The sequence below is a fragment of the Lactuca sativa genome, chromosome 4, assembly GCF_002870075.4.
Source record: "Lactuca sativa cultivar Salinas chromosome 4, Lsat_Salinas_v11, whole genome shotgun sequence".
Taxonomy (NCBI): domain Eukaryota; kingdom Viridiplantae; phylum Streptophyta; class Magnoliopsida; order Asterales; family Asteraceae; genus Lactuca; species Lactuca sativa.
The window spans coordinates 142,056,085-142,068,585 of record NC_056626.2 but is presented as its reverse complement, the minus strand read 5'-3'; the positions used below and the strand labels follow the sequence as shown (position 1 = coordinate 142,068,585).

At 32.2% G+C, this 12,501-nt stretch overlaps 1 long non-coding RNA gene across 1 annotated transcript; it reads left to right on the top strand.

Annotated features, from left to right (window-relative positions):
* Nucleotides 1-11,203: 11,203 nt before the first annotated feature.
* On the top strand, nt 11,204-12,076 carry LOC128133872 (uncharacterized). The gene is made up of 2 exons (XR_008232179.1): nt 11,204-11,284; nt 11,858-12,076. It is a non-coding gene; the product is annotated as an uncharacterized LOC128133872 (long non-coding RNA).
* Nucleotides 12,077-12,501: the final 425 nt, after the last annotated feature.

The window sequence follows — 12,501 nt, the reverse complement described above, 5'->3', positions numbered from 1 at the left end:
TCAGAAAAAGCAAACAGAACACTCGACTAAACAAACTTGTTGCATAATCGAATCACAACTGAAGATCAAAGATGATTTTGAGTATCAAAAGTGTGGAAACTTTTAAATCCAAGATGAGACTCAAAATATGATCGATACAATATGAAAATCAGATCATTGCAGTATCATTCCTGCTCCGATACCAATTGTAGAAGCTATTTAATCGAGTAATGAAACGAGATCAGGAATGGAAACTTCTGGATTTCCATTCCCTCCACCAGATTTGAAATTTTTTTTCACAACTAGCAAATTAGGGTTGAGATTGTGATTCTTGTATGAGACAAATTCCCCCATGTAACGTTGCAAAACCCGATTTATTGAAATTCAAACTACAATGTTATTTAAGTTCATACGTACACATATGGCAAATCAAGCTGAAATAGCCTCGTTCAAGCCTAAAAACTTGATCTAATAGATAAGTCCAATCCATTTTGGGTTTTGGTCCAAGAATTCTTGACCCAACACCATATTGGGCCGAAAACCTTTCTTTGGGCCCTATTGGGCCGATAACCCTTCATTGGGCCTGATTGGGCAGAAAACCTCTATTGGGCCTTCCATTGGGCCGATAACCCTTTATTGGGCCTTATTGGGCCGAAAACTTCTATCGGGCCTTCTCTTGGGCCGATAACCCTTCATTGGGCCCTATTGGGCCGAAAACTCTTTTTAGGCCAAGCCAAAAATCGAAAACCATTTCTTTTGGGCCTTCCTTTCTTTTGGGCCTTCCTTTGGAAAGAGGAGTTGCCACCTCATTTTTACCCAACATACACAAAGGCTTTGGACTCCCATGTATCCACACATGTATCTTATCAAACTCTAGAAAAGTCAACTCCTCCCTTCCTCTCTCTTAAATTCGGTCGACCACCCCCCACCCCAACACCTCACAATCTCATTTCTCCTCACTTAGTCTCAAGAAATTTCTCCCACTTTTTCTCTCAAAATCTCAAATTTCACTCATTCTTCCTATAAAGTTCATGGGTGTGTGTGTGCCATTTGCAAGGATCCTTCTTCCAAAAACTCTTAAACTTGGTAAGAACTTCATGTAACCCTTGTAATTCTAAAACATTTTTATGATGCCAACTTCTTGTTCACACAATTTTGTTGTGTGTTAAGTTCTTAGAAAAACCCTTGAAATTTTCAAGAATATCTTCAAGTGGTGCAAGGCTAGGCTTGAAATCTCTTCATTCTCCTTTCTTCCTACCACACAAACTCGCTTCACACCCCACTATTTTTGTGTTTTTCATACTTTTTTTTGGGGGGGTGGGGGTGGGGAATACAAGTCAAATCTCGTTTACCCATTGGATATTTGCATGTACCTATGTGTTATGTGTTTAACCTTTGGATAATAGCACACATCTTGGTTGTGTGTTGAAAATAGAACTAGAACTTGTGCAAAAAGGTTTTTATCTTATGTTTCTTCATAAAAATCGTGGGTAATGTGTTTGTTAATATATATATATATATATATATATATATATATATATATATATATATATATATATATATATATATATATATGTATGTATATAGCATGAAAACTTATGGTTATGGGTTGTACATTCAAAAATAGCTAAAATATGAGTGTTGGGCTCAAGCATGTTAACTCTTGGAACATATACATTTTTAAACACTTATGATTACACAAATATTGGAATCTAATAAATTTCAATATGCATTTTTGTGAAAATCATGACATGCTAGAGTCACAACATGCTTGAGCATGTACCTGTGTGTTATGTGTTTAACCTTTGGGTAATAGCACACATCTTGGTTGTGTGTTGAAAATAGAACTAGAACTTGTGCAAAAATGTTTTTATCTTATGTTTCTTCATAAAAATTGTGGGTAATGTGTTTGTTCACACACACACACACACACATATATATATATATATATATATATATATATATATATATATATATATATATATATATATATATATATATATTGCATGAAAACTTATGGTTATAGGTTGTACACTAAAAAATAGCTAAAATATGAGTGTTGGGCTCAAGCATGTTAACTCTTGGAACATATACATTTTTAAACACTTATACTTACACAAATATTGGAATATAATAAATTTCAAGGTTTCTATATGCATTTTTGTGAAAATGATGGCATGCTAAAGTCACAAAAAAGTAGTATATTTTGTGTTCCAAAACTCTTAAACTAAATTTTGGTGTGTTAAACAAACTACAAAACTTGATTATTTTGGTAAAAATAATTTTTACTAGTAAAATAGTCGTAATATGTTGTTACCATTTTAATGGTTTAAAAAGGATTATGTTATTTACATAACATATATTACAAGTAGACATGTCGATTAATGATTATTTATAAAAAGTGTTATAAATAATTTAACCAAAACAGTATACAAAATAGAATTATATGACATTAATTTGCCTGTTATAATCTGTCCATCATAAAGCTTTTAAAAGTACAAGTTATAAGTTGTATGTCATAAAGCTGTAAAACGCGTGTCATAAATGGCAGTCATAAATTTACACTAGTAATGTCATTGTCATTATTCAATAATGGGAGTCAGAGTTCACGTAAATCTGTTACGGCTCTTGTCAGACTTTCCTTCACCGTACCTACCTAGAGTACATCGTAAGTCCTATAGTTATAACCAGAGTCTCCTGGAGGGAGAGCGAGGTAATTGTGTATAGATCTATATGGGGTTGACACCCCACACCTGAGCTGTTCGCTACAGCTCGACGGGGCCAGCCTAGGGTGACAAATATCTTACTGAAATTGACACCTGAAGAACGTCATGACAGGCATATCAGTCACATCAAGCATTGTTGTAATGACTCACATAGGGATTAACAACATTATTTTAGATTTACGAAAAGTATACACTTCACTGGTTTTATAAATACAAAACTACGCTTCATTTTTCAGTACACTATTACCACCACTCCAGTTGTAGGGTTTAAGACTACAATTTTTTATACAACAAAAAATATGGGATTTATGGGAACCTACACTTTACAACTACAAACAAAAAAAACAAAGTACATGCATGCAATTATTCATAGTTTTAGAATGAGACTCACAAACCATTTTTCACAGAAAATATCGGATTTTCTGGAGCCTTAAATTTTTTTTTACAAACAATGATGTTACAAACCCTTTTCTTACAGAAAAGCTTATGAACTCACCAACATTCTAAGTCGTCGCTTTTCAAAACGACTTGTATTGGGACTCCGTGAGCAGGTATTTGGGCCATGGATCTTGGATATTTGCTGTATTTTGAAACTTCATACATTATGTCATTTTTGTGTAATTTCATGAACATATACAACATGTACACAATGTAAGTGTGTTATCTTAATGTATGATTTTTGGTTGATATGCTTCATTCATATTCAATTGTTGTGGTACTATACAATGACGTCATCTGCCCTCAGACGTTTCCGCCGTCCTGGTTCGGGGGTGTGACAGTTTTCTATAAGTTTTCTTATCTATACTATTTATATGATAATTTCGTATACACCTCCTTACTGCAATACTAGATATTGGTTAGCCGATTTTCGAAGAAACGGAGCTTTAACTAAGGAATAAAGGTTCAATCATGCTCATGCACAACATAGAAATATCATTGAACGTGCTTATGGTGTATTCAAGGAGATATTTCCAGTTTTAAAACATATGGCTCCTTATCATTTTCCAGTGCAAAGAGACATAGTCATTGCTTGTGTTGTGGTCCATAATTTTATATAGAAATACGATATTCAAGATGACTTATTTACGAACTTTGAACAAAACACTATGGTTACTCCTAATGTGTGAGGTGGAGGAAGTGAGGGCCAAATCATACAAGGCGTAGAATGGGGTTCAGAAGTTGTTGACTATATGACTACTTTGTGTGACCAGATTGCTAATCAGTTACTTTCTAATAGTTCACGTTAAATGATGTACTTTTTTATTATGTATGACAATGTGTATTTGGATTTTGTATTACACTTTGTATTTGGATTTCAAATTATGTATGTTTAACTTGGATTTTATGTGATAATTTTAATGTGTATAATTATTTTACCCAGCATAAGGGACAACACAAGGATACTATGGTCATTTTTATCATTCAGCACCATCAGTCAGATAAATAATCAAACATCATAAACTCAGTCAGATGTGGACTCGGTCAGCACTTCTAACCCAGTCAGCTTCTAACTCAGTAAGCTCTAACCCAATCAAGAACTATTAAATGACCCCTAAGTGTTTACAACCATTAAACATTGTAAATGTTTAATTTCTAAAATCTACGCAACCAAACTATAACTCGAATTCTAGTAACGGTTACTGACTCATGGTTTTTGATAAATAAAAAATAATCAATATATAATGAACAAAATAATAATACTAAATAAATATAAATTAAAAAATATGTATAACTATAAACGGGTTGGCGGGTTGTAAATGAGTTATCAATTTCAACTATAATCCAACCCATTTAATTAAACGGGTTAGACTTATTTACCCATTATATACATATATTAAAACTCAAACACGCCTATGAACAGTAAATTTGTATAGTTTAAGACTTTCACCACAACAATTTGTAGATAATTATTGTTTCGTCCTTCTGCGTTTTAAACATCTCTATATGCTAATCCATCCAACCCTTTCTTCTTCATTTGTCTCCGACTGTCTTTAAGTCTCCCGACGAATTCTCATGAACATCTTAATATCATAATCTACAAAACCATCGACGTCGCGTTGTAAATTCCTCAAGCCCTTTCTTTTTCATTCTTCTCCGACTGTCTTTGTTTGAGTCTGGCGACGACTTCTCGTCCAAGAATATAGGAATTTGATTCTCTCACTAAAAACCTCTTGCGCTCTATTGCCGCCACCGGACACCCGCAACCAAGCGCATGTACCTTAGAAATTTCGGTATATTGGTTTTTTCAATTTTCTTATGATTTTCATTCAATTACACTTCTATCTAATCCTATTGTGTTTTTGAGCGATGTATCCAACTTTTTGGGTTTCACGATAGACGATTTTCCACCCAAGAAATCAGGATACCCATTTCTTCGTCAACCACCTCCGCGCTCAATTGTCTCCACCAATCGCTTGTGCTCTATTTTTGTTTGGAATTTCGATATGTCATATATTGTTTGTAATTGATTTTCATTTCCTCTATGATAATGCTCTTCGTTTTGTTTTTTGTCCACTTTTAATCAATTAGGTTTTGATTTTGATACATAAGGTTTAACATGCAATCTCTTTCTCTCTCTTAATTGCAAACAGTAGTTAGATAGTGGTCAATATAAATTTGCTTTGAACCGTATAATAAGTGGAAATGTGTATTTTGCATTCCAAAGACGATTGTTAGTTTGCAGTGCAAAAAAAAAATCAATTATCTATGGATGAATTAGAACATAACACGTTAAGTTTTATATTATTTTCATTGCATACATGCCTCAATAAAAGTGATCAGCAATCACATTTTCAGGATAATAATGTGTCACTATTTACATATTTTTTGTCTAATTGGTATCATTATACTTCTTTCATAAGAAGATCCAATTATTTAAATTCAAAATCTTTTACTTGATACTCAATCCATTGATGTTTTGATTTTTACAGATCCACCATGTCATGTTTAAATAACATCGAATGTAGTTATACAATAGTCTATCGTGTCATGTTTAAAACCTTATGCGTTTATCAAATACAGTTAATGAGAAAGGAAATTGGGAAGCAACCTTGATCTCAGACCTGTGATGAAACTTCTTGATGCCATATCTAGACAAAAAGTAGTATAACCATATGACAATTGAGGACCCAAACAGTAAATTTGTAATCTAGAAAGCTATTAGGTTTCAATTCGCATTTCTTAATATTTAAAGAGAAATGAGGTAGAGTTTATACATTCAACCCCTTCTTTTACTATTCTACCCTTTACCATCACAAATTCTTACTACTTTACTCTTGGTCAAATACTTTTTTGCAATTCCAACATAACTAAATCAAAGAAAAACTTGCCTGGTTCTTAATTTTTATGCAAAATTTCTTCACATCCTTCGAAATATTAATTGCAACTTCTTTCATCCAAAGCTCTTCTTCCTGTAGAAAATTAAAATAAAAACTCCCAAAAATGCCCTTGAAATCATGGAAAAACTTGTTAGGTTCTCAATTTTGATACAAAATTTCTTCACATCCTTTGAAATATTAATTACAACTTTTTTCATCCAAAGCTCTTCCTCCTATAAACAATTAAAATAAAAAACTTCCCAAAATACCCATGGACCTCTTTTTGTACCAGATATTATCCAACAATACATTTATATAGGGTGGTTATCGATGGTATTGAGCGAGTAGTTGCTTTTCTCACTCTCGCCTTTAGCCTCCCTTGACTCACCTTCTTCGTCTCTCTTTTCAATACACACGTCTTGTTTTTCTGTTGAACAAATAAAAAAGACAAAATCAACTATATTCTCTTACACAAAACAAATGTCTTCCAACTTCTAAAATGAACTTACAAATGAATATACCAATAAGGATCAAACAAACGATTCCTATCCAATGTTACAAATTAGTCTCCTTTCCTGTACCGTATTGGAAATCCTCAAAAAAATTCAAAATGTAATTTTGATGACTATGCCATTTTAGAGAAAACAACAATTACTTAAATAAATGAAAGTATTTTGTTGTAATATGGAACAATATAAAAGTATATTGCTATTTTCTAGATCCTCTCTTTCCAAGTTCATTCAATCTACTACTGATTTCTAACCCGCAAGATAAACTTCTAGAACCCTACAGCATGCCTCTTAAACATCAAGTTATAGTAGACTTCATAAAATAAACCCTATGAATTTATTTTATGTCAAGGCAACAATAATTTCATATCAAGCCAACAATCCGATAATATGGTAATTACTTGAATATGTGCTTGAAAAGATGCAATTCGAAGTCCTACAATTGTATTTGAATAAACAACAACCAAATCAAACAAAATAATTTGTAAACCAAATACAACCAAACATGATATCTCATATTGACAAATGTAAGAATAGACAAAAAAAACCTTTTCAAATTACTAAATGTCTCGGTTCATATTTTATAATTCTAAGATGAAAGTTTGCCAAATTACAATAATGCCATTAATCATATTTTGTAATTTTAGAATGAAACTTTGCAAAATAAATAAATAAATAAATAATCTTCCCCTTGTCATATTTTATAATATTACACGAAATCTAATCAAATTACTAAAAGGCCCGTAAATGTATTTTTAAATTTTAGACATAAACTTTCCCAAACTTATACGTTCATATTTTATAGACAAAATTGCAAAAATGGTTCTTGTGGTATGCATTTTTTGGGGTTTTAGTCCAAACATCGATTTTTTTTTTTTTGGTAGTCCTTTTGAGCTGGTTAACTGCAGTTTTGGTCCCTGTCCAAACTAAAAAGACTATTATACCCTTAATGAATTTATTTTTCATTTTTCTTTCACTTTTTAAAATTATTATTATTATTATATATAAAACCGGACCCACCTCTCTCTCTCTCTCTCTCTCTAGAAACCGGTATGCCATCGTATTTTCCCTTTCGTCATTTCTTGTTTAACACACAAACACATAGCTACCCACCACCGTTAGCCACCACTATCCGCCACCACCACCATCAATTATTCTATTTCTATCTCTCTCTCACTCTCACTATCCCCTCTCTATCACTCTCTCTATCACACACACTCTTTCTTATCCCTCATACACGCATCAAAGAAGATCATCTTCATTCAGTGTTGACCGAAGATCTGACGATAATTTGGCAGCAGAAGGAAAAGAGACCGAGTGATAAATCGATCGATCGATACAAAGGGAAAGAAATCATGGGTCAAGGAAAAGGAAGTGGCTGCAAAAAATTGGCAGGGGCTTTAGATCTAGATGCAACTTTCTGGCGACGGTGAAGCAAACCACACTCCCCAATTCATCTTCTCCAACCAAACCCCCTGGTTGCAGCCCCAAATAGGTCTAATTTCTTCCAATTTTTTGTGGTTGTGCTCCAATGTATCTAAATCCTTGCGTGAATTTGTGGTCTCGCTCATTCTTTCCTTGCTCCAGGTGTTGTTTGGCTCTGATGAACTTCTTCTTACCCTCTAAATCCAACACGAACCCATGGTTTCTCTGTTTCAATTTGGATGCAGATGATGGGGATGGTTGAGATTTATCAAACACAAATGATAACATGCTTGTAAAATCAATCGACGACTAAGGTTCTTGAGGCCCACCTCATCGTCTCCTTCTTTCTTTCCCCTTCATTTGTTCCCTTTTTTCTTTTCAGTCCATCGTCTTGAAGCAGTGAATTGGATGGAGAATATGATCTGGGTATTTATCATTTTCAGTTTATGAACATATTTAATGTTTTAGGGTTGCAATTGGGTGAATTGGATGGAGAATATGAACTTTGATGCACAGAGAGAGAGAGAGAGAAAGAGAGAGAGAGAGAGAGAGATGGAGATGTGGGCCCAAATTACTTATTTATTTTCTTTTTCCTTTAAATTAAATAGAAAAAATATAAAAAAAAATATCAGAAAGGGCATTTTAGTCTTTTCAATTTTCAGAGGGACCAAAATTACAAGCAAACATGGTCAAAAGGACCACCAATCAAAAAAAGTTAGGGTTTGGACTAAAACCTCAAAAAAATGAATACCATAGGGACCCTTTTTGCAATTTTGTCTATTTTATAATTCTATGAGGAAAGTTAGCCAAATTACAATAATGCGACTAATCACATTTTGTAATTTTAGAATGAAACTTTACAAAATATAAATAAATAAATAAATAGACTTCCACTGGTCATATTTTATAATATTACACTAAACTCTTTTCAAATTACTAAAAGACCCGTAAATGTATTTTTAAATTTTAGACATAAACTTTCCCAAACTTATATGTTCGTAGTCATATTTAATCTGTTATACGAATGGTCCTTGTGGCATTTTTTTTACAAAGAAATGGTCATATTTCAATAATTTGTTACGGTAATGCTTGGTGTCAAAAAAATTTAAATGAACTTTTCAAATAAACTACATATAGATCCGTCAAGTCAATGGAAGCATTTATCATATATTTAGCACCATTTAAGCTATGTCCTTACCTACCTTCTAAGGTGTAGAATATGTAACAATAAAAATTAAATGCATTTATCATTTTGAAAAAAAGCGGCAAAAAACAGCAAATAGCATAGCTTTCCTTATTCGTTTCAGAGCCTCTATGTCCACAGTCTTTTCCTCCAAGCACTTATTATTTGGAATCAAACAATTCGAGCTCATAAGGTATGTCAATTGTAAACTCTTTCTTGCTCTCATACCATAGCAACTTTCTCTAATCTTTGTGAATATGTGCAAATTCCCACCACCATCATATTAATTCCTTCTTTCTTCATTTCTAAGAATCTCTCTTTCACGTTTCCGCCGTCTTTTCCTCCGAACACTTACAATTTGGACTCCAACAATTCCAATTGAGAAGGTATGTCAATTACAAAACAATTGTAATCTTTTGTTGTATCTATGAATTTGTTTGATATCAAATAATATTCAATTTTGTTCTTTTTAATGTGTTTATTGTTCATGAACTTTATTATCATGTTTTACTTTGTAATTACATCATAACCTTTCACTATATATTTCACTATAATAAATATGTTACAGAAATAGCCCTTGTTGCAACAATGTGTTACAAAATGGTCTGCCCTTGTGGCAACAATATGTTACAAACAAGGTCTCATGCCTTTTTCACTAAAAACTCCTATAGATGTTTGTCCTGTCGTCCATCTTTTAAACTTTTTTTTTAAATGCAGTTGACATGGTATTGTGACTTTGATCTTCGTGCCAATAGAAATAAAGTTTTATTCTTCATATTACCCTATTGAGACAACTTTGCATTGACCCGTGGTTACCTACAAGTTCAAACACTAGTTTAATTAAAAAGATTCAAAATCTCAACCCAACCTACTATTTATTGGGTTGGGTTGGCGGCTTCAAGATAGGATTGTCATCCCTAGTATTAGCGGTTGCCACAAATACGTTTTACGAAGCGAGATGTAAAGATTGAATTGAGAGGTTAATCAATGGATAAGGTACCTCCGTCATCGATCACGTAAATTAGGGATAAATGTAACACCTGTTCTTCGGGGTTAGGAGTATCAGCATTTAAGATGAATAAACATATAGCGAATTATTATTTTGATGAAGTTAATACAAAAATGTAATAATATAGTATTTAAGATATTAAATTAATTAAAAGTTGGATTTATTAGAGTTTAATTAATTAAAAAGATTTAATTGGGATTTAAAATTTACTAAAGATTTAAATAATCTTAAAATTTCATCAAACACTTAATATAATCAAAAAAATATTTCAATGATTTGTATTACAAAAATGAATTTAATAGTTTCTAGGAAATATTAAAAGTAATTAAAGAAATAAGATTTATTACTATTCAATTAAGGGAATATACAATATTAGGTGGCTAAACATGGGTTTTGGAGACGAAACGACAACAACCAAAACCTCAGCGAACAAATCTGTAAATTCCTCATGAAATAAGTTCAACAACACGTGAAGCCGTTTGTCGTCCCTTTCAGAGCTAGACTTAAGGCGTCGTTTTCTGGATTTCGATTTAGGCCTTCGACTTGTTATACGATAGAAAGGGAGAAGATTTTAGCCCCAAACAATCCACATCTTTGACTATAAAAGCTTGCAAACCGATAGGACTACAGATGAGGAAGTGAGTGAGGTCGGCTAGGTTTTTTAGTAAATCGATTCATGGCTGTGAAGTGAAACAAGAGAATATCGAATTCAGACATATCTTCCTGGTAAACCTTCTTTTTTATGTACGAATCCTTTACTGATTCCGAATTAAACACTGCAATACCCTGATTCTTCATTCCTTATTTGTGAAAGAATAGCATGTATATAAACCCTTGTTTCAAATCCATAAAATCAGAAAAAAAAAAAAAAAAAAAACCCGGAACCTTGTGCATGGATATCTTTGAACCTTGTGTTCTTGTACTCTACGTGTTCCCTGGGTTAAGTTGCTGTAATCTACTTTAGTTTATCCTTGAAATTTTATGCAACTCTTAAACCCTTGACGCCTTGATATCCTATATTATTGCTGACAAATTCACCTTTAGTAAGTAGAAGTAGCACCAGAAATGGAAGCTTGGTCAGAGAATGCGATGCCGGAGAATAACCAGCCACCAGGAAACGGCGGTGCAAGTTTGAGGTATTGACATTTAACTATTTTGACTATTTCTTGAGATGGTACATCCTCTCTTTTCTCACTATATGAATTGTTTTATACATATTAAGTTTTAGGTTCAAGATTAGAATTTATGTCTAGAGATCTAACAATTCCGAGTAAAGACAATAGATAAATATGTATAAAAATGAAGTTCTAGTTAACACTCACTTATACGTCTTTTTTCTTATTATATAAACAATTATATATATATATATATATATATATATATATATATATATATATATATATATATATATATATATATATATATATATATATATATATATAAAATTAATTGTTTATATAATAAGAAAAAAGACGTATTTGATTATTATTTTGTTAACAAGTCAGTAAATGGATAGACTATCTTTATACAAGATTTGTTACGAAGGCTTATTGTTGGATTATTATAAGCAGATCGATTATATAATGTTTATGACGTCTAAGCAAACTATCAATTATATGAATTGGACCATAATTATAATATTAGGTGGAGATTTACAATATTATTATGCCTATTTTTTTTTAAATTTGGAAATCTCCTTATAATTACAGGACATTGGAGAGAATTCGCTGCTTAAGAATGTATAGGATCAGAAATTTGATAACATGACTATATTACGAGGACCAGAAAATAAAAGTTCTTCTATATTTTAATGCTATCATCCTCCTACCCACATATTAAATGGTGACAAGTGGATTAAAATATTATCAATTTCATTAAATGTGTAAGATGAATACACACATCTTTATAAAACTACATTTTTATGCTTCCTATGTGCTAAGTTTATAATATACATGTAGCGTAGGCCTGAGAGTATGTGTCTGCGTGTCGTGTATTCGTGTATGACACGAATTTGGTAAACACGAGCACGACACGAATTATAAAACGTGTTTGGGGTATCAAACACGAACACAACATGTAAAAAATTAATGTGACACGTGACACGACACGAATAGACATGTTTTTTTTAGCCGTGTTACACGAAAACACGAAAAAACACGAATAAACATGTTTTTAATGGCTTTTTTAAAGCTATGGCTATAAACTATTTATTAAGTTTTACGAAATGGTACCTAGTATATTATAAATACAAAATTTAACCCTAAAGTATGTATGTGTATATACATGTTTATACGTGTTTGTACATGTCACGTATCAACACGAATTTTTATCGTTTCTTATATGTGTCTAAACA